Below are 21,686 nucleotides of genomic sequence, written 5' to 3' on the forward strand. Positions count from 1 at the left end.
TTTTTTTCCCGGGTGGTAGGGGGATGACAGGAGAAGGGAAGCGGGTGGTGAGAAAGGTACAGAGGGCAGGGTTTGGGGGCTGGGAAGGAAAGGGAAAAGATTAGGGTTTGGGGATGATGAAAGGGCTTTCTACGGGTAAGGATGGCAAAGGGTGGCAGTGACGGAAAGTCAGGCAACCTGTCCTGTCCGTCTTTTTGTATCGTGAATTGGAAAGACTGCAAGGGGGAGGGGAGTTGCTTGCGCCCTAAAGGAGGAGTTATTCAGATTCATTGCAGTGGGCGGCGGCTGCAAAACGCACCATTCTTCTTGTTTTGGCTCTGCAAAGCAGCCTTTTCAAGGGTTGGCTTGGGTGACAAAATGTCTTGTGTAGGCGTGGGTTTGTCTCCCTCTCGCTCTCTCTCCCTAAGATGTGTCCGGCATAGGCCAGGGTGCCACTCGAGGCCCAAACCAATTCTGGTTATCGCTTCTCGGCCTTTTGGCTAAGATCAAGTGTAGTATCTGTTCTTATCAGTTTAATATCTGATACGTCCCCTATCTGGGGACCATATATTAAATGGATTTTTAGAACAGGGAGATGGAAAAAGAGCTTGCTCTGTCCACTCCACGCATTGACCTGGTATTGCAGTACCTCCAGGAACGGTGCACCCCTTCTTAACCCAGTTTCCAAAAGCAGAACTCAATTCACCTGATTCATATTAGCCCGATTTAATGAATTGGAAGAAAGCATACGTCTTCATATGCACCTCAATTTGGCCCATTCACTTTTCACACTTCCTCCTTTTGTTTTTTATCTTTCACACTTTTGACTTTCTTTATTCATCCAAATAGCAAACTCATCACCACTCAACCTGACCAACTCGGCTATGTCCCCGTGCTGCAGTTCTCTGTCTTATCTAGATCATTTGCAATTGAATGGAATAGATCCCTTTTGGACAAAGTGGATTCACCTGCTGCTGCAGTGACCACAGGTGTGATAACATCTAGAATTGGCATCTGGTGCGATCTCTCCGCTTCCACTCCAAAGAAAGTTACCTGTTTATTCCTATCATGCATTGGTTTTTGGGGTTTTCTTTGAGTAATGATGATCTCTTTAGTAGTCTGTTGGCGCCCTCTCCTGGAGGAATAGTTTGCTTGCTCTTGGACATTCTAAAAGAGAGGTCATGATAGACATTGAGCTTCTGAGCTCAATTGGGGAAAGTCATGGGTGATGAATGTTTGCAACCTACTGCGAAGCCTCATACCGCAATATAAGGAACGTCAAATACTAAGAAAGGGCGGCCTATGAAAGAATTACTACTTTCAATAAGTACACTTAAACGGCTAATTGGGAATAGAAAAACTGTAAAAAGCCCTCTGAGAAAGCCCCCCTCTAACCTTTGATAGTAAGCTTTTCTGTAGTCTGCCTGTTGATGTATTTTCCGTTTGAACTGTGCACAACATGAAGAGACGGAACACTGGCGGCTTGTCACAATGCCCCCCGATGACATCACAATAGCGCTGCTGCCTAGAAAACAAGCTGCGCAGAAGAAGTTGTTCTTTGGGTGGGAGGGTGGGCTAGTGGAAGGAGGGGGCAATCTCTTTTTTTCCCGGGTGGTAGGGGGATGACAGGAGAAGGGAAGCGGGTGGTGAGAAAGGTACAGAGGGCAGGGTTTGGGGGCTGGGAAGGAAAGGGAAAAGATTAGGGTTTGGGGATGATGAAAGGGCTTTCTACGGGTAAGGATGGCAAAGGGTGGCAGTGACGGAAAGTCAGGCAACCTGTCCTGTCCGTCTTTTTGTATCGTGAATTGGAAAGACTGCAAGGGGGAGGGGAGTTGCTTGCGCCCTAAAGGAGGAGTTATTCAGATTCATTGCAGTGGGCGGCGGCTGCAAAACGCACCATTCTTCTTGTTTTGGCTCTGCAAAGCAGCCTTTTCAAGGGTTGGCTTGGGTGACAAAATGTCTTGTGTAGGCGTGGGTTTGTCTCCCTCTCGCTCTCTCTCCCTAAGATGTGTCCGGCATAGGCCAGGGTGCCACTCGAGGCCCAAACCAATTCTGGTTATCGCTTCTCGGCCTTTTGGCTAAGATCAAGTGTAGTATCTGTTCTTATCAGTTTAATATCTGATACGTCCCCTATCTGGGGACCATATATTAAATGGATTTTTAGAACAGGGAGATGGAAAAAGAGCTTGCTCTGTCCACTCCACGCATTGACCTGGTATTGCAGTACCTCCAGGAACGGTGCACCCCTTCTTAACCCAGTTTCCAAAAGCAGAACTCAATTCACCTGATTCATATTAGCCCGATTTAATGAATTGGAAGAAAGCATACGTCTTCATATGCACCTCAATTTGGCCCATTCACTTTTCACACTTCCTCCTTTTGTTTTTTATCTTTCACACTTTTGACTTTCTTTATTCATCCAAATAGCAAACTCATCACCACTCAACCTGACCAACTCGGCTATGTCCCCGTGCTGCAGTTCTCTGTCTTATCTAGATCATTTGCAATTGAATGGAATAGATCCCTTTTGGACAAAGTGGATTCACCTGCTGCTGCAGTGACCACAGGTGTGATAACATCTAGAATTGGCATCTGGTGCGATCTCTCCGCTTCCACTCCAAAGAAAGTTACCTGTTTATTCCTATCATGCATTGGTTTTTGGGGTTTTCTTTGAGTAATGATGATCTCTTTAGTAGTCTGTTGGCGCCCTCTCCTGGAGGAATAGTTTGCTTGCTCTTGGACATTCTAAAAGAGAGGTCATGATAGACATTGAGCTTCTGAGCTCAATTGGGGAAAGTCATGGGTGATGAATGTTTGCAACCTACTGCGAAGCCTCATACCGCAATATAAGGAACGTCAAATACTAAGAAAGGGCGGCCTATGAAAGAATTACTACTTTCAATAAGTACACTTAAACGGCTAATTGGGAATAGAAAAACTGTAAAAAGCCCTCTGAGAAAGCCCCCCTCTAACCTTTGATAGTAAGCTTTTCTGTAGTCTGCCTGTTGATGTATTTTCCGTTTGAACTGTGCACAACATGAAGAGACGGAACACTGGCGGCTTGTCACAATGCCCCCCGATGACATCACAATAGCGCTGCTGCCTAGAAAACAAGCTGCGCAGAAGAAGTTGTTCTTTGGGTGGGAGGGTGGGCTAGTGGAAGGAGGGGGCAATCTCTTTTTTTCCCGGGTGGTAGGGGGATGACAGGAGAAGGGAAGCGGGTGGTGAGAAAGGTACAGAGGGCAGGGTTTGGGGGCTGGGAAGGAAAGGGAAAAGATTAGGGTTTGGGGATGATGAAAGGGCTTTCTACGGGTAAGGATGGCAAAGGGTGGCAGTGACGGAAAGTCAGGCAACCTGTCCTGTCCGTCTTTTTGTATCGTGAATTGGAAAGACTGCAAGGGGGAGGGGAGTTGCTTGCGCCCTAAAGGAGGAGTTATTCAGATTCATTGCAGTGGGCGGCGGCTGCAAAACGCACCATTCTTCTTGTTTTGGCTCTGCAAAGCAGCCTTTTCAAGGGTTGGCTTGGGTGACAAAATGTCTTGTGTAGGCGTGGGTTTGTCTCCCTCTCGCTCTCTCTCCCTAAGATGTGTCCGGCATAGGCCAGGGTGCCACTCGAGGCCCAAACCAATTCTGGTTATCGCTTCTCGGCCTTTTGGCTAAGATCAAGTGTAGTATCTGTTCTTATCAGAACAAACTGAGCTAGCTACACTTGACGAGATACGATCAGGGAGACGAGCTCCGAAGCCCAGCCGAGACCGGAAGAGGGAGATCGGACGGAAGAAGAGCTTGGCAGAAAGAAGCAAGAAGACGAAGGCTCGGAGAAGACTTGGGGAGACCAGAGGAACTTCGAGGAGGAACACAGCGGGAGAAGACACCCGGAGAAGAATCCAAGATCCAGCTCCGGGAACTCAAGCAGGAACCAGCCATGGCAAGCAAGCCAGAGAAGGCAGCCAAGAAGGCTCAGGACCCAGGGACCTCCAGGAAGGCTCATCCAGAGGCTTCTTCGGCCCAAGAGGCCCCTACCTCCGACGCCAGCCAGCCGGAGGGAGCCCGGACGCCGCCTGAAAAGGCTCCAACCCTGGAGCCTTGGATGCGGCAGACGGTCGCCCTGAAGCTAAAGGCGGTGGATGGTAGGTTGCCGGACATGTCCAGCGACGTGTTCTGCAAGAAGATGATTCTGGATCAGGGCTTCTCCAGGGCGGAAACCCTGAGTGTCCAGACCTTCATGACTGGCATTTTTCTGGTAACCTTTGCCACGGTGAATGCCTGCAGGAGATACTGGGAGGCGATGAACGCAGCGATGCCGGACTCCCCTTTTCATTCTTTTTTAGGATCCTGTCCTATACAGAGGGATGAGAAGAGGATCACGGTCTCCATGCGGAACCCGCACACCCCAGGAAGAGACATCTCCACGTTCCTGGGACGTCTCTGCACAGTGGTGAGGGAGCCATCCCACATCCTTAACGGCAACGGATTCTGGACGGGTAAGTGGTCAGTAACCGTTCGACTCTACAGGGAACCAGCATCCGAGGATGGTCTCCAGCACCTGCCCCCGACATTCTCTCTGGGAAACTCCTTTGGTCTCATCTACTACCCGGACATGCCACACAACTGCAGGAAATGTGGCGGGAAAGGGCATTCGATGAAGACCTGCAAGGAGGACGCCTGCAGGGTTTGCCGGGTGACGGGACACAGCTCCAAGGACTGCCCAAAGAAGAAGACTTGCAACCTATGTGGACAGGCGGACCACCTTTACAAGGACTGCCCACAGCGGGAGAAATCCTGGGCAAGGGTTGCCGCGGTGACCCAGTATCGGGTAGTCACAGCTTCGTCGACCAAGGCAGCTACGACCAAGGCCACAGAGGCCAAGGACAAGGCGGCCAAGAACCCGGCGACCGTGGCTCCAGCCGATGCCCCAGCAGCCACGGAGTCCAGGAAAAAGGGTAAGAAAACTGTTGCCCCCTCCCTGGTCCCCCCCCCTGCCACCCCTGTCCAAACCCCTCCCCCCCCGGCCAACCCTACTGAGGATTCCACTACCTCCACCTCATTTCCCTACTCCTCAGTTGGTCTCCTCACCCCCCCCCCAAAGCCCACTCTCCCTCCCCAGACCATGAGAGCAGAGGACCTCAGCACTCTTGCACTTTTCACCGAGGAGGATTTTCCAGCTCTTGTCTCCTCAGGTACAGGCCAAAGGAAAAGGAAGGTGGAAGATAGTCCTGTCGCAGAACCTTCCAAGCTGTTCATTGTGGATCCCAATCCACCCCAGGAAGAGGAGGATGGCCTCCTCCCAGAACCGGACGTGTTGGAGCAGATGGTGGAGTCCCTTGTGGCCGAAGAAGAAATGGAGGAGTCGGAAGCCACTGAGGCACCATCCCTGCTCGATCAGCTAGAAGAAGAGGGTCTGCTGGAGATACCCTTACCAGCAGGTGCCAAAGAGGAAGAACCGCCCGACCGGAGTGGTAACTAAGGCACACCGCCTGCGCTAACTTTCTCTTTCCTCCAATGACTGCTAACATTAACACCTTTTCCATTAATGTTAGGAGCATCAGAGACAAGTTCCGACGTCAGACAATTTTTGCGTTCCTTAACACTCAGTCTAGTGATGTATTTTTCCTGCAGGAATGCTCCCTTCCCTCCTCTAGGTCCTTCAACCATCTGGCCAGGGAGTGGACCCATGGCCCATCCTACTGGTCCGGCGGAGGCGACTGTAGGTCCGCGGGGGTCGCCGTGCTGATCAGGGGAAGCGCCTTCACATTGGACTCTGTTCAGGAAATCGTCTGCGGCAGGTTACTGCTCGTGGATGGCACCTGGGCGGGAGAACCTGTCAGGTTCATCAATGTGTACGCTTCTCCTGTGAAGAGCGATCGACTGGAGCTCCTCCAAGCCCTGCGCCCTCAGCTCGCTACTGCCAGGACGGTAGTGATGGCCGGGGATTTCAACTGCCCGATTGAGGAGGATGGACGCAGTTCTGGAACGGCTGCCAAGTTGGACGTCACATCCAAACTGCTCATTGAGATGGTGACCGAAGCCTCTCTTGTGGACGTTGTTGGCTCCATCGGACACGGATCCGTGAACTATTCATGGTGCCGATCCGATGGCTCGCTGCGTTCCAGGATTGACTTTGTGTTTACCTCTCGGGCGGTTGGGCGGAGTGGGCACTCGATGGTCCCCTGCTTCTTCTCTGACCACAGAGCCATTCACTTTCAAGGTGTGCTGGGCCATGGCTTCCCCATTGGCCCGGGCTCCTGGAAGCTGAACTGCTCTCTGCTGGAAAAGGGTGAGATTCTGGAGGAGCTTAGAGCTGCCTACTCCACGTGGCGGGCCTACAAGGCGGGCTTCCAGTCTGTTTCTGACTGGTGGGAATACGTTAAACTCGAGTTCCGTTTCTTCTTTCAGGCAAAGAGTCAACAACAGGCGGGTCTGAAGAGGAGGGACTTCAGGAGACTCCAGCGTGAGCTGCGTTCCCTGCAGGACCTTCTTCGATGCGGCTGGGACGTGAGAGAGGAGCTGGAGGAGACTAAGAGGAGCCTGAAAAGGCACTTCGAGGAGGAGTCCGAGCGAATTGTCTTCCGTTCCAAAGTGGAGAACCTGGAGAAGGGTGAGAAATGTAACTCGTTCTTTTTCAGGAAACTCCACGCCGGTCACACGCCCATGAATGAACTACGAGACGAGAGTGGCAGCATGCGACGCGGGAAAGAGAACGTGATGAAGGTCGTCAGCGACTTCTACAGCGAACTCTACGCCCGCAAGACTACTGACCCCGAGGCCGCCGATAAGTTCCTGTCAGGTATCACTAACCATCTTGACCCTGCAGACGCGGCGGCCATGGATGTTCCTCTGACGGTGGACGAGCTGCTCTCGGCCGCCAAATCCTTTAGTTCTGGCAGGACACCGGGCAGTGACGGCCTCCCAGCAGAGCTCTATGTAGCGCTGGGAGACCTAATCTGTCCGGACCTGTTAGGGCTGTATGAGGAGATGGTGGTGGAGGGCAGAATGCCTCCATCTCTGAGGGAAGGAATGGTCACGATCCTGTACAAGCGTAAAGGAGAGAGGTGCGACCTGAAGAATTGGCGTCCCATCACCCTTCTGAACGTCGACTACAAGATCCTGGCCAAGACGATGGCAACGAGATTGAAGACTGTTATCGGACGGATCATCCACCCGGATCAGACCTGCGGCATCCCCGGACGTCGCACCGCAGACAGCCTGGCTCTCATGCGGGACACGGTCGAGTACATCAAAGCCCGCCGGGTGCACGCAGCCCTGATCTCGTTGGATCAGGAAAAGGCCTTCGACCGTGTTTCCCATGAGTTCCTGGGCAAAGCTCTGCACAGGTTAGGTTTGGGTAACATGTTTTGCTTGTATGTCCAACTAATGTATTTTGATATTCACAGCTCGGTGTTGGTAAACGGCTGGAAGACTGACCCCTTCCCGGTCCTCTCAGGGGTCAGACAAGGCTGTCCTCTGTCACCTCTTCTTTTTGTTTGTGTTATAGAACTCTTTGCAGAGGCTATCCGGCGGAATGGAGAGATCAGAGGGATCACCGCACCAGGACCAGAACGCTTCGAGGTCAAGTGCTCGCTCTACATGGACGACGTGACCGTCTTCTGCGCGGACCGGCGCTCAGTCGACACCCTCGTCCAGACCTGTGAGACCTTCGGACGGGCTTCGGGAGCCAAAGTCAACTGCGGGAAGTCGGAAGCCATGCTCTTCGGGGACTGGCAGCCGGCCTCTTCCGCCCCCTTCCCCTTCAGCATCCAGCCGGATTTCATCAAGGTTCTTGGAGTCTGGTTCGGGAAGGAAGGAGCAGCCCTCAAGTCCTGGGAGGAACGCTTGACCAAGATCACCCAACGGATCGGTCTGTGGAGCCTCAGACGCCTCACCTGTGAGGGCAAAGCACTGGTCCTGCGTAACGAGGTACTGCCCGTGCTGCAGTACACGGCCCAGGCCTGGCCCCCCCTTGCCACCGTGTGCAGGGCCATTACCAGGACGGTGTTTCGTTTTGTCTGGGGATCCAAGATGGACAGAGTAAAGCGGAGCATCATGTACAAGGATCCTCGCAAGGGTGGGAAGGGCGTACCCGATATCCCCACCCTCCTGCGATCCTCCTTCGTATGTGACTGCGTTCGCCGAACTCTGCGAGTCAAGAGAGGTTCCGCGGGTGGGTCCATGTCTCGCTTCTTCCTGCTCCCCCTTTGGAGACGGTTAGGCTGGGACAAGTGGGACAGCTCCTTCCCCTACAACTGGACGGCGCCATGGTTCTACGGAGACGTGGTTCGGTTTGTGAGGGAACACCAACTGGAGGGACTCAAGCCTGATTTGTGGAAGCCAAAGACTATCCACAAACTCATCAGAGCCAAGGACGAAATGGAGAACATTCCAGGACTTCATCACGACACACTGGAGACTGTTTGGACAAACGTGTCATCGGCTGGATTGACCAACGGGCACAAGGACTTGTCATGGATGGCGATACAGGGCGGACTGCCCGTCCGGTCATTCATGCACGCCCGGAACCTGTGCAAAACCCGGTACTGCCCAAGGTGCCCCTTCGTGGAGGAAACATCGCTGCACGCCTTTTGGGACTGCCGTTTCGCACAGCGCCTGTTGGTTGCCCTGGAGGATGACCTGAGGAACTCCGTCCCCAGAGGGAGCCTATCGTACCATTCCGTACTTTATGGACTCTTCCCTGGGACTCACACCGTTGGAGCCATCCAGGAGGCTTGGCGCCTTATGAACTGCTTTAAGGACGCTATTTGGGTCGCCAGGAACCGGCTCATCTTGAAGAGGGAGAGGATGTCTATCCAGGATTGCCGCAGGCTGATCCACAGCCTGCTCAGAGACTATTCCATCATGGACAGTCCGGACGACAGCGCCGAGGAGGAGGTTTAGACCTCTTCCATGCCCCCTCCCTCCTTTTCCCGTTATGTGCGTCTTTCAATAAAGCTTCGGGCCTGTGATTTCCCCACCCTATCCCCCTTTTCCCCTACCCCCATCCCCCAATCGCCGGTTCGTCGTTATTTATTGTCTAACTTTTTCTTTCAGCTTGAGTGTTATGGATAAGCATAGGAGCGTGATGTATAGTTTAGTGCGTCGTACTCTATGGCTATGTAAGAAGGATTGTATATTTCTGTGTGTACGGGGCTGCGGCACTGTACACGGTTTGTTACCTTTTTGTGAGTAGTGCATGATAATAAAGATGCTGTTAAATCAAAAAAAAAAATCTGTTCTTATCAGTTTAATATCTGATACGTCCCCTATCTGGGGACCATATATTAAATGGATTTTTAGAACAGGGAGATGGAAAAAGAGCTTGCTCTGTCCACTCCACGCATTGACCTGGTATTGCAGTACCTCCAGGAACGGTGCACCCCTTCTTAACCCAGTTTCCAAAAGCAGAACTCAATTCACCTGATTCATATTAGCCCGATTTAATGAATTGGAAGAAAGCATACGTCTTCATATGCACCTCAATTTGGCCCATTCACTTTTCACACTTCCTCCTTTTGTTTTTTATCTTTCACACTTTTGACTTTCTTTATTCATCCAAATAGCAAACTCATCACCACTCAACCTGACCAACTCGGCTATGTCCCCGTGCTGCAGTTCTCTGTCTTATCTAGATCATTTGCAATTGAATGGAATAGATCCCTTTTGGACAAAGTGGATTCACCTGCTGCTGCAGTGACCACAGGTGTGATAACATCTAGAATTGGCATCTGGTGCGATCTCTCCGCTTCCACTCCAAAGAAAGTTACCTGTTTATTCCTATCATGCATTGGTTTTTGGGGTTTTGAGTAATGATGATCTCTTTAGTAGTCTGTTGGCGCCCTCTCCTGGAGGAATAGTTTGCTTGCTCTTGGACATTCTAAAAGAGAGGTCATGATAGACATTGAGCTTCTGAGCTCAATTGGGGAAAGTCATGGGTGATGAATGTTTGCAACCTACTGCGAAGCCTCATACCGCAATATAAGGAACGTCAAATACTAAGAAAGGGCGGCCTATGAAAGAATTACTACTTTCAATAAGTACACTTAAACGGCTAATTGGGAATAGAAAAACTGTAAAAAGCCCTCTGAGAAAGCCCCCCTCTAACCTTTGATAGTAAGCTTTTCTGTAGTCTGCCTGTTGATGTATTTTCCGTTTGAACTGTGCACAACATGAAGAGACGGAACACTGGCGGCTTGTCACAATGCCCCCCGATGACATCACAATAGCGCTGCTGCCTAGAAAACAAGCTGCGCAGAAGAAGTTGTTCTTTGGGTGGGAGGGTGGGCTAGTGGAAGGAGGGGGCAATCTCTTTTTTTCCCGGGTGGTAGGGGGATGACAGGAGAAGGGAAGCGGGTGGTGAGAAAGGTACAGAGGGCAGGGTTTGGGGGCTGGGAAGGAAAGGGAAAAGATTAGGGTTTGGGGATGATGAAAGGGCTTTCTACGGGTAAGGATGGCAAAGGGTGGCAGTGACGGAAAGTCAGGCAACCTGTCCTGTCCGTCTTTTTGTATCGTGAATTGGAAAGACTGCAAGGGGGAGGGGAGTTGCTTGCGCCCTAAAGGAGGAGTTATTCAGATTCATTGCAGTGGGCGGCGGCTGCAAAACGCACCATTCTTCTTGTTTTGGCTCTGCAAAGCAGCCTTTTCAAGGGTTGGCTTGGGTGACAAAATGTCTTGTGTAGGCGTGGGTTTGTCTCCCTCTCGCTCTCTCTCCCTAAGATGTGTCCGGCATAGGCCAGGGTGCCACTCGAGGCCCAAACCAATTCTGGTTATCGCTTCTCGGCCTTTTGGCTAAGATCAAGTGTAGTGTTGTTCGAAGAGGTGGTTTAAGCTCCAGGCCACCTTAGTACAATGATACAATGCACACTGGAAGGTTGCGCTTGCTAGTACTCTGGGTGGATAGTATATTCATCTAGAGGAAAACATGGCCCTACCAGGATCGAGGCTATTAGACTGAGTAAGGGTGGGGGGCTATGGTACAACGTGCCCCAGGACTGACGACCCTGGAGTGAGTCTGAGCTTGCTGGCTTGGGACCCCGGCAAGCCTTGGGCTCTGTAGCACACCGTACCTTGCCTTTTCATACTTTTTGAGCATATTATCCTATCCCGGCCTTCTGGCTAGGAAGGGAAATTTTTATAATCCCGGTCGGAGGTCTGGTCAGCTTTGGGCTGAGAAACTAACACCCGGTTGGAGGTCTGGGTCAGCTTCGGCTGAGAAACCAACACCCGGTTGGAGGTCTGGGTCAGCTTCGGCTGAGAAACCAACACCCGGTTGGAGGTCCGGTTAGCCTTGGGCTGAGAAACCAACACCGGTTGACGGTCCGGGCAGTTTCGACTGCGAAACCAACAACTAGTAGCTCTCTACTCCACTTGGGTAAGATGCCTGGGTGGACGCTGGGAGCAACGACAAGGCTCAACCAGGCTTCGGCTTGGGGGAGCACCGAAGATCCCTGACCCTTGCTGTGGCCTTCTGGCTCGGAGGGACGGGGTTGATTTTTGGGGACCCTCTCCTCACGGTGGGGTCCACACGAATCCTAGCCTTTGCACTGTTTTTGGTGTGACTTCGGTCATGCATTTTTTGTGGTGCTTTGGAAAGCTTCATTAAATCAAATCTGTTCTTATCAGTTTAATATCTGATACGTCCCCTATCTGGGGACCATATATTAAATGGATTTTTAGAACAGGGAGATGGAAAAAGAGCTTGCTCTGTCCACTCCACGCATTGACCTGGTATTGCAGTACCTCCAGGAACGGTGCACCCCTTCTTAACCCAGTTTCCAAAAGCAGAACTCAATTCACCTGATTCATATTAGCCCGATTTAATGAATTGGAAGAAAGCATACGTCTTCATATGCACCTCAATTTGGCCCATTCACTTTTCACACTTCCTCCTTTTGTTTTTTATCTTTCACACTTTTGACTTTCTTTATTCATCCAAATAGCAAACTCATCACCACTCAACCTGACCAACTCGGCTATGTCCCCGTGCTGCAGTTCTCTGTCTTATCTAGATCATTTGCAATTGAATGGAATAGATCCCTTTTGGACAAAGTGGATTCACCTGCTGCTGCAGTGACCACAGGTGTGATAACATCTAGAATTGGCATCTGGTGCGATCTCTCCGCTTCCACTCCAAAGAAAGTTACCTGTTTATTCCTATCATGCATTGGTTTTTGGGGTTTTCTTTGAGTAATGATGATCTCTTTAGTAGTCTGTTGGCGCCCTCTCCTGGAGGAATAGTTTGCTTGCTCTTGGACATTCTAAAAGAGAGGTCATGATAGACATTGAGCTTCTGAGCTCAATTGGGGAAAGTCATGGGTGATGAATGTTTGCAACCTACTGCGAAGCCTCATACCGCAATATAAGGAACGTCAAATACTAAGAAAGGGCGGCCTATGAAAGAATTACTACTTTCAATAAGTACACTTAAACGGCTAATTGGGAATAGAAAAACTGTAAAAAGCCCTCTGAGAAAGCCCCCCTCTAACCTTTGATAGTAAGCTTTTCTGTAGTCTGCCTGTTGATGTATTTTCCGTTTGAACTGTGCACAACATGAAGAGACGGAACACTGGCGGCTTGTCACAATGCCCCCCGATGACATCACAATAGCGCTGCTGCCTAGAAAACAAGCTGCGCAGAAGAAGTTGTTCTTTGGGTGGGAGGGTGGGCTAGTGGAAGGAGGGGGCAATCTCTTTTTTTCCCGGGTGGTAGGGGGATGACAGGAGAAGGGAAGCGGGTGGTGAGAAAGGTACAGAGGGCAGGGTTTGGGGGCTGGGAAGGAAAGGGAAAAGATTAGGGTTTGGGGATGATGAAAGGGCTTTCTACGGGTAAGGATGGCAAAGGGTGGCAGTGACGGAAAGTCAGGCAACCTGTCCTGTCCGTCTTTTTGTATCGTGAATTGGAAAGACTGCAAGGGGGAGGGGAGTTGCTTGCGCCCTAAAGGAGGAGTTATTCAGATTCATTGCAGTGGGCGGCGGCTGCAAAACGCACCATTCTTCTTGTTTTGGCTCTGCAAAGCAGCCTTTTCAAGGGTTGGCTTGGGTGACAAAATGTCTTGTGTAGGCGTGGGTTTGTCTCCCTCTCGCTCTCTCTCCCTAAGATGTGTCCGGCATAGGCCAGGGTGCCACTCGAGGCCCAAACCAATTCTGGTTATCGCTTCTCGGCCTTTTGGCTAAGATCAAGTGTAGTATCTGTTCTTATCAGTTTAATATCTGATACGTCCCCTATCTGGGGACCATATATTAAATGGATTTTTAGAACAGGGAGATGGAAAAAGAGCTTGCTCTGTCCACTCCACGCATTGACCTGGTATTGCAGTACCTCCAGGAACGGTGCACCCCTTCTTAACCCAGTTTCCAAAAGCAGAACTCAATTCACCTGATTCATATTAGCCCGATTTAATGAATTGGAAGAAAGCATACGTCTTCATATGCACCTCAATTTGGCCCATTCACTTTTCACACTTCCTCCTTTTGTTTTTTATCTTTCACACTTTTGACTTTCTTTATTCATCCAAATAGCAAACTCATCACCACTCAACCTGACCAACTCGGCTATGTCCCCGTGCTGCAGTTCTCTGTCTTATCTAGATCATTTGCAATTGAATGGAATAGATCCCTTTTGGACAAAGTGGATTCACCTGCTGCTGCAGTGACCACAGGTGTGATAACATCTAGAATTGGCATCTGGTGCGATCTCTCCGCTTCCACTCCAAAGAAAGTTACCTGTTTATTCCTATCATGCATTGGTTTTTGGGGTTTTCTTTGAGTAATGATGATCTCTTTAGTAGTCTGTTGGCGCCCTCTCCTGGAGGAATAGTTTGCTTGCTCTTGGACATTCTAAAAGAGAGGTCATGATAGACATTGAGCTTCTGAGCTCAATTGGGGAAAGTCATGGGTGATGAATGTTTGCAACCTACTGCGAAGCCTCATACCGCAATATAAGGAACGTCAAATACTAAGAAAGGGCGGCCTATGAAAGAATTACTACTTTCAATAAGTACACTTAAACGGCTAATTGGGAATAGAAAAACTGTAAAAAGCCCTCTGAGAAAGCCCCCCTCTAACCTTTGATAGTAAGCTTTTCTGTAGTCTGCCTGTTGATGTATTTTCCGTTTGAACTGTGCACAACATGAAGAGACGGAACACTGGCGGCTTGTCACAATGCCCCCCGATGACATCACAATAGCGCTGCTGCCTAGAAAACAAGCTGCGCAGAAGAAGTTGTTCTTTGGGTGGGAGGGTGGGCTAGTGGAAGGAGGGGGCAATCTCTTTTTTTCCCGGGTGGTAGGGGGATGACAGGAGAAGGGAAGCGGGTGGTGAGAAAGGTACAGAGGGCAGGGTTTGGGGGCTGGGAAGGAAAGGGAAAAGATTAGGGTTTGGGGATGATGAAAGGGCTTTCTACGGGTAAGGATGGCAAAGGGTGGCAGTGACGGAAAGTCAGGCAACCTGTCCTGTCCGTCTTTTTGTATCGTGAATTGGAAAGACTGCAAGGGGGAGGGGAGTTGCTTGCGCCCTAAAGGAGGAGTTATTCAGATTCATTGCAGTGGGCGGCGGCTGCAAAACGCACCATTCTTCTTGTTTTGGCTCTGCAAAGCAGCCTTTTCAAGGGTTGGCTTGGGTGACAAAATGTCTTGTGTAGGCGTGGGTTTGTCTCCCTCTCGCTCTCTCTCCCTAAGATGTGTCCGGCATAGGCCAGGGTGCCACTCGAGGCCCAAACCAATTCTGGTTATCGCTTCTCGGCCTTTTGGCTAAGATCAAGTGTAGTATCTGTTCTTATCAGTTTAATATCTGATACGTCCCCTATCTGGGGACCATATATTAAATGGATTTTTAGAACAGGGAGATGGAAAAAGAGCTTGCTCTGTCCACTCCACGCATTGACCTGGTATTGCAGTACCTCCAGGAACGGTGCACCCCTTCTTAACCCAGTTTCCAAAAGCAGAACTCAATTCACCTGATTCATATTAGCCCGATTTAATGAATTGGAAGAAAGCATACGTCTTCATATGCACCTCAATTTGGCCCATTCACTTTTCACACTTCCTCCTTTTGTTTTTTATCTTTCACACTTTTGACTTTCTTTATTCATCCAAATAGCAAACTCATCACCACTCAACCTGACCAACTCGGCTATGTCCCCGTGCTGCAGTTCTCTGTCTTATCTAGATCATTTGCAATTGAATGGAATAGATCCCTTTTGGACAAAGTGGATTCACCTGCTGCTGCAGTGACCACAGGTGTGATAACATCTAGAATTGGCATCTGGTGCGATCTCTCCGCTTCCACTCCAAAGAAAGTTACCTGTTTATTCCTATCATGCATTGGTTTTTGGGGTTTTCTTTGAGTAATGATGATCTCTTTAGTAGTCTGTTGGCGCCCTCTCCTGGAGGAATAGTTTGCTTGCTCTTGGACATTCTAAAAGAGAGGTCATGATAGACATTGAGCTTCTGAGCTCAATTGGGGAAAGTCATGGGTGATGAATGTTTGCAACCTACTGCGAAGCCTCATACCGCAATATAAGGAACGTCAAATACTAAGAAAGGGCGGCCTATGAAAGAATTACTACTTTCAATAAGTACACTTAAACGGCTAATTGGGAATAGAAAAACTGTAAAAAGCCCTCTGAGAAAGCCCCCCTCTAACCTTTGATAGTAAGCTTTTCTGTAGTCTGCCTGTTGATGTATTTTCCGTTTGAACTGTGCACAACATGAAGAGACGGAACACTGGCGGCTTGTCACAATGCCCCCCGATGACATCACAATAGCGCTGCTGCCTAGAAAACAAGCTGCGCAGAAGAAGTTGTTCTTTGGGTGGGAGGGTGGGCTAGTGGAAGGAGGGGGCAATCTCTTTTTTTCCCGGGTGGTAGGGGGATGACAGGAGAAGGGAAGCGGGTGGTGAGAAAGGTACAGAGGGCAGGGTTTGGGGGCTGGGAAGGAAAGGGAAAAGATTAGGGTTTGGGGATGATGAAAGGGCTTTCTACGGGTAAGGATGGCAAAGGGTGGCAGTGACGGAAAGTCAGGCAACCTGTCCTGTCCGTCTTTTTGTATCGTGAATTGGAAAGACTGCAAGGGGGAGGGGAGTTGCTTGCGCCCTAAAGGAGGAGTTATTCAGATTCATTGCAGTGGGCGGCGGCTGCAAAACGCACCATTCTTCTTGTTTTGGCTCTGCAAAGCAGCCTTTTCAAGGGTTGGCTTGGGTGACAAAATGTCTTGTGTAGGCGTGGGTTTGTCTCCCTCTCGCTCTCTCTCCCTAAGATGTGTCCGGCATAGGCCAGGGTGCCACTCGAGGCCCAAACCAATTCTGGTTATCGCTTCTCGGCCTTTTGGCTAAGATCAAGTGTAGCATCTGTTCTTATCAGTTTAATATCTGATACGTCCCCTATCTGGGGACCATATATTAAATGGATTTTTAGAACAGGGAGATGGAAAAAGAGCTTGCTCTGTCCACTCCACGCATTGACCTGGTATTGCAGTACCTCCAGGAACGGTGCACCCCTTCTTAACCCAGTTTCCAAAAGCAGAACTCAATTCACCTGATTCATATTAGCCCGATTTAATGAATTGGAAGAAAGCATACGTCTTCATATGCACCTCAATTTGGCCCATTCACTTTTCACACTTCCTCCTTTTGTTTTTTATCTTTCACACTTTTGACTTTCTTTATTCATCCAAATAGCAAACTCATCACCACTCAACCTGACCAACTCGGCTATGTCCCCGTGCTGCAGTTCTCTGTCTTATCTAGATCATTTGCAATTGAATGGAATAGATCCCTTTTGGACAAAGTGGATTCACCTGCTGCTGCAGTGACCACAGGTGTGATAACATCTAGAATTGGCATCTGGTGCGATCTCTCCGCTTCCACTCCAAAGAAAGTTACCTGTTTATTCCTATCATGCATTGGTTTTTGGGGTTTTCTTTGAGTAATGATGATCTCTTTAGTAGTCTGTTGGCGCCCTCTCCTGGAGGAATAGTTTGCTTGCTCTTGGACATTCTAAAAGAGAGGTCATGATAGACATTGAGCTTCTGAGCTCAATTGGGGAAAGTCATGGGTGATGAATGTTTGCAACCTACTGCGAAGCCTCATACCGCAATATAAGGAACGTCAAATACTAAGAAAGGGCGGCCTATGAAAGAATTACTACTTTCAATAAGTACACTTAAACGGCTAATTGGGAATAGAAAAACTGTAAAAAGCCCTCTGAGAAAGCCCCCCTCTAACCTTTGATAGTAAGCTTTTCTGTAGTCTGCCTGTTGATGTATTTTCCGTTTGAACTGTGCACAACATGAAGAGACGGAACACTGGCGGCTTGTCACAATGCCCCCCGATGACATCACAATAGCGCTGCTGCCTAGAAAACAAGCTGCGCAGAAGAAGTTGTTCTTTGGGTGGGAGGGTGGGCTAGTGGAAGGAGGGGGCAATCTCTTTTTTTCCCGGGTGGTAGGGGGATGACAGGAGAAGGGAAGCGGGTGGTGAGAAAGGTACAGAGGGCAGGGTTTGGGGGCTGGGAAGGAAAGGGAAAAGATTAGGGTTTGGGGATGATGAAAGGGCTTTCTACGGGTAAGGATGGCAAAGGGTGGCAGTGACGGAAAGTCAGGCAACCTGTCCTGTCCGTCTTTTTGTATCGTGAATTGGAAAGACTGCAAGGGGGAGGGGAGTTGCTTGCGCCCTAAAGGAGGAGTTATTCAGATTCATTGCAGTGGGCGGCGGCTGCAAAACGCACCATTCTTCTTGTTTTGGCTCTGCAAAGCAGCCTTTTCAAGGGTTGGCTTGGGTGACAAAATGTCTTGTGTAGGCGTGGGTTTGTCTCCCTCTCGCTCTCTCTCCCTAAGATGTGTCCGGCATAGGCCAGGGTGCCACTCGAGGCCCAAACCAATTCTGGTTATCGCTTCTCGGCCTTTTGGCTAAGATCAAGTGTAGTATCTGTTCTTATCAGTTTAATATCTGATACGTCCCCTATCTGGGGACCATATATTAAATGGATTTTTAGAACAGGGAGATGGAAAAAGAGCTTGCTCTGTCCACTCCACGCATTGACCTGGTATTGCAGTACCTCCAGGAACGGTGCACCCCTTCTTAACCCAGTTTCCAAAAGCAGAACTCAATTCACCTGATTCATATTAGCCCGATTTAATGAATTGGAAGAAAGCATACGTCTTCATATGCACCTCAATTTGGCCCATTCACTTTTCACACTTCCTCCTTTTGTTTTTTATCTTTCACACTTTTGACTTTCTTTATTCATCCAAATAGCAAACTCATCACCACTCAACCTGACCAACTCGGCTATGTCCCCGTGCTGCAGTTCTCTGTCTTATCTAGATCATTTGCAATTGAATGGAATAGATCCCTTTTGGACAAAGTGGATTCACCTGCTGCTGCAGTGACCACAGGTGTGATAACATCTAGAATTGGCATCTGGTGCGATCTCTCCGCTTCCACTCCAAAGAAAGTTACCTGTTTATTCCTATCATGCATTGGTTTTTGGGGTTTTCTTTGAGTAATGATGATCTCTTTAGTAGTCTGTTGGCGCCCTCTCCTGGAGGAATAGTTTGCTTGCTCTTGGACATTCTAAAAGAGAGGTCATGATAGACATTGAGCTTCTGAGCTCAATTGGGGAAAGTCATGGGTGATGAATGTTTGCAACCTACTGCGAAGCCTCATACCGCAATATAAGGAACGTCAAATACTAAGAAAGGGCGGCCTATGAAAGAATTACTACTTTCAATAAGTACACTTAAACGGCTAATTGGGAATAGAAAAACTGTAAAAAGCCCTCTGAGAAAGCCCCCCTCTAACCTTTGATAGTAAGCTTTTCTGTAGTCTGCCTGTTGATGTATTTTCCGTTTGAACTGTGCACAACATGAAGAGACGGAACACTGGCGGCTTGTCACAATGCCCCCCGATGACATCACAATAGCGCTGCTGCCTAGAAAACAAGCTGCGCAGAAGAAGTTGTTCTTTGGGTGGGAGGGTGGGCTAGTGGAAGGAGGGGGCAATCTCTTTTTTTCCCGGGTGGTAGGGGGATGACAGGAGAAGGGAAGCGGGTGGTGAGAAAGGTACAGAGGGCAGGGTTTGGGGGCTGGGAAGGAAAGGGAAAAGATTAGGGTTTGGGGATGATGAAAGGGCTTTCTACGGGTAAGGATGGCAAAGGGTGGCAGTGACGGAAAGTCAGGCAACCTGTCCTGTCCGTCTTTTTGTATCGTGAATTGGAAAGACTGCAAGGGGGAGGGGAGTTGCTTGCGCCCTAAAGGAGGAGTTATTCAGATTCATTGCAGTGGGCGGCGGCTGCAAAACGCACCATTCTTCTTGTTTTGGCTCTGCAAAGCAGCCTTTTCAAGGGTTGGCTTGGGTGACAAAATGTCTTGTGTAGGCGTGGGTTTGTCTCCCTCTCGCTCTCTCTCCCTAAGATGTGTCCGGCATAGGCCAGGGTGCCACTCGAGGCCCAAACCAATTCTGGTTATCGCTTCTCGGCCTTTTGGCTAAGATCAAGTGTAGTATCTGTTCTTATCAGTTTAATATCTGATACGTCCCCTATCTGGGGACCATATATTAAATGGATTTTTAGAACAGGGAGATGGAAAAAGAGCTTGCTCTGTCCACTCCACGCATTGACCTGGTATTGCAGTACCTCCAGGAACGGTGCACCCCTTCTTAACCCAGTTTCCAAAAGCAGAACTCAATTCACCTGATTCATATTAGCCCGATTTAATGAATTGGAAGAAAGCATACGTCTTCATATGCACCTCAATTTGGCCCATTCACTTTTCACACTTCCTCCTTTTGTTTTTTATCTTTCACACTTTTGACTTTCTTTATTCATCCAAATAGCAAACTCATCACCACTCAACCTGACCAACTCGGCTATGTCCCCGTGCTGCAGTTCTCTGTCTTATCTAGATCATTTGCAATTGAATGGAATAGATCCCTTTTGGACAAAGTGGATTCACCTGCTGCTGCAGTGACCACAGGTGTGATAACATCTAGAATTGGCATCTGGTGCGATCTCTCCGCTTCCACTCCAAAGAAAGTTACCTGTTTATTCCTATCATGCATTGGTTTTTGGGGTTTTCTTTGAGTAATGATGATCTCTTTAGTAGTCTGTTGGCGCCCTCTCCTGGAGGAATAGTTTGCTTGCTCTTGGACATTCTAAAAGAGAGGTCATGATAGACATTGAGCTTCTGAGCTCAATTGGGGAAAGTCATGGGTGATGAATGTTTGCAACCTACTGCGAAGCCTCATACCGCAATATAAGGAACGTCAAATACTAAGAAAGGGCGGCCTATGAAAGAATTACTACTTTCAATAAGTACACTTAAACGGCTAATTGGGAATAGAAAAACTGTAAAAAGCCCTCTGAGAAAGCCCCCCTCTAACCTTTGATAGTAAGCTTTTCTGTAGTCTGCCTGTTGATGTATTTTCCGTTTGAACTGTGCACAACATGAAGAGACGGAACACTGGCGGCTTGTCACAATGCCCCCCGATGACATCACAATAGCGCTGCTGCCTAGAAAACAAGCTGCGCAGAAGAAGTTGTTCTTTGGGTGGGAGGGTGGGCTAGTGGAAGGAGGGGGCAATCTCTTTTTTTCCCGGGTGGTAGGGGGATGACAGGAGAAGGGAAGCGGGTGGTGAGAAAGGTACAGAGGGCAGGGTTTGGGGGCTGGGAAGGAAAGGGAAAAGATTAGGGTTTGGGGATGATGAAAGGGCTTTCTACGGGTAAGGATGGCAAAGGGTGGCAGTGACGGAAAGTCAGGCAACCTGTCCTGTCCGTCTTTTTGTATCGTGAATTGGAAAGACTGCAAGGGGGAGGGGAGTTGCTTGCGCCCTAAAGGAGGAGTTATTCAGATTCATTGCAGTGGGCGGCGGCTGCAAAACGCACCATTCTTCTTGTTTTGGCTCTGCAAAGCAGCCTTTTCAAGGGTTGGCTTGGGTGACAAAATGTCTTGTGTAGGCGTGGGTTTGTCTCCCTCTCGCTCTCTCTCCCTAAGATGTGTCCGGCATAGGCCAGGGTGCCACTCGAGGCCCAAACCAATTCTGGTTATCGCTTCTCGGCCTTTTGGCTAAGATCAAGTGTAGTATCTGTTCTTATCAGTTTAATATCTGATACGTCCCCTATCTGGGGACCATATATTAAATGGATTTTTAGAACAGGGAGATGGAAAAAGAGCTTGCTCTGTCCACTCCACGCATTGACCTGGTATTGCAGTACCTCCAGGAACGGTGCACCCCTTCTTAACCCAGTTTCCAAAAGCAGAACTCAATTCACCTGATTCATATTAGCCCGATTTAATGAATTGGAAGAAAGCATACGTCTTCATATGCACCTCAATTTGGCCCATTCACTTTTCACACTTCCTCCTTTTGTTTTTTATCTTTCACACTTTTGACTTTCTTTATTCATCCAAATAGCAAACTCATCACCACTCAACCTGACCAACTCGGCTATGTCCCCGTGCTGCAGTTCTCTGTCTTATCTAGATCATTTGCAATTGAATGGAATAGATCCCTTTTGGACAAAGTGGATTCACCTGCTGCTGCAGTGACCACAGGTGTGATAACATCTAGAATTGGCATCTGGTGCGATCTCTCCGCTTCCACTCCAAAGAAAGTTACCTGTTTATTCCTATCATGCATTGGTTTTTGGGGTTTTCTTTGAGTAATGATGATCTCTTTAGTAGTCTGTTGGCGCCCTCTCCTGGAGGAATAGTTTGCTTGCTC

General features: G+C 49.1%; 9 non-coding genes and 2 pseudogenes across 9 annotated transcripts; all 11 read left to right on the forward strand.

The window, feature by feature from the left end:
- The first annotated feature begins 459 nt into the window (after positions 1-459).
- Positions 460-650, forward strand: LOC142271223 (U2 spliceosomal RNA). The gene has a single exon (XR_012736375.1). It is a non-coding gene; the product is annotated as a U2 spliceosomal RNA (small nuclear RNA).
- A 1,387-nt stretch (positions 651-2,037) lies between these two features.
- Positions 2,038-2,228, forward strand: LOC142271224 (U2 spliceosomal RNA). The gene has a single exon (XR_012736376.1). It is a non-coding gene; the product is annotated as a U2 spliceosomal RNA (small nuclear RNA).
- A 1,387-nt stretch (positions 2,229-3,615) lies between these two features.
- Positions 3,616-3,705, forward strand: LOC142271248 (U2 spliceosomal RNA; annotated as a pseudogene).
- A 5,440-nt stretch (positions 3,706-9,145) lies between these two features.
- Positions 9,146-9,355, forward strand: LOC142271243 (U2 spliceosomal RNA; annotated as a pseudogene).
- A 2,181-nt stretch (positions 9,356-11,536) lies between these two features.
- LOC142271245 (U2 spliceosomal RNA) lies at positions 11,537-11,731 on the forward strand. Its single transcript, XR_012736393.1, has one exon. It is a non-coding gene; the product is annotated as a U2 spliceosomal RNA (small nuclear RNA).
- A 1,387-nt stretch (positions 11,732-13,118) lies between these two features.
- On the forward strand, positions 13,119-13,309 carry LOC142271226 (U2 spliceosomal RNA). The gene has a single exon (XR_012736378.1). It is a non-coding gene; the product is annotated as a U2 spliceosomal RNA (small nuclear RNA).
- A 1,387-nt stretch (positions 13,310-14,696) lies between these two features.
- On the forward strand, positions 14,697-14,887 carry LOC142271227 (U2 spliceosomal RNA). The gene has a single exon (XR_012736379.1). It is a non-coding gene; the product is annotated as a U2 spliceosomal RNA (small nuclear RNA).
- Positions 14,888-16,274: 1,387 nt separating this feature from the next.
- On the forward strand, positions 16,275-16,465 carry LOC142271239 (U2 spliceosomal RNA). Its single transcript, XR_012736390.1, has one exon. It is a non-coding gene; the product is annotated as a U2 spliceosomal RNA (small nuclear RNA).
- Positions 16,466-17,852: 1,387 nt separating this feature from the next.
- On the forward strand, positions 17,853-18,043 carry LOC142271228 (U2 spliceosomal RNA). Its single transcript, XR_012736380.1, has one exon. It is a non-coding gene; the product is annotated as a U2 spliceosomal RNA (small nuclear RNA).
- Positions 18,044-19,430: 1,387 nt separating this feature from the next.
- On the forward strand, positions 19,431-19,621 carry LOC142271229 (U2 spliceosomal RNA). Its single transcript, XR_012736381.1, has one exon. It is a non-coding gene; the product is annotated as a U2 spliceosomal RNA (small nuclear RNA).
- Positions 19,622-21,008: 1,387 nt separating this feature from the next.
- On the forward strand, positions 21,009-21,199 carry LOC142271230 (U2 spliceosomal RNA). Its single transcript, XR_012736382.1, has one exon. It is a non-coding gene; the product is annotated as a U2 spliceosomal RNA (small nuclear RNA).
- Positions 21,200-21,686: the final 487 nt, after the last annotated feature.

This window comes from Anomaloglossus baeobatrachus, unplaced genomic scaffold (assembly GCF_048569485.1).
Source record: "Anomaloglossus baeobatrachus isolate aAnoBae1 unplaced genomic scaffold, aAnoBae1.hap1 Scaffold_3359, whole genome shotgun sequence".
NCBI lineage: Eukaryota > Metazoa > Chordata > Amphibia > Anura > Aromobatidae > Anomaloglossus > Anomaloglossus baeobatrachus.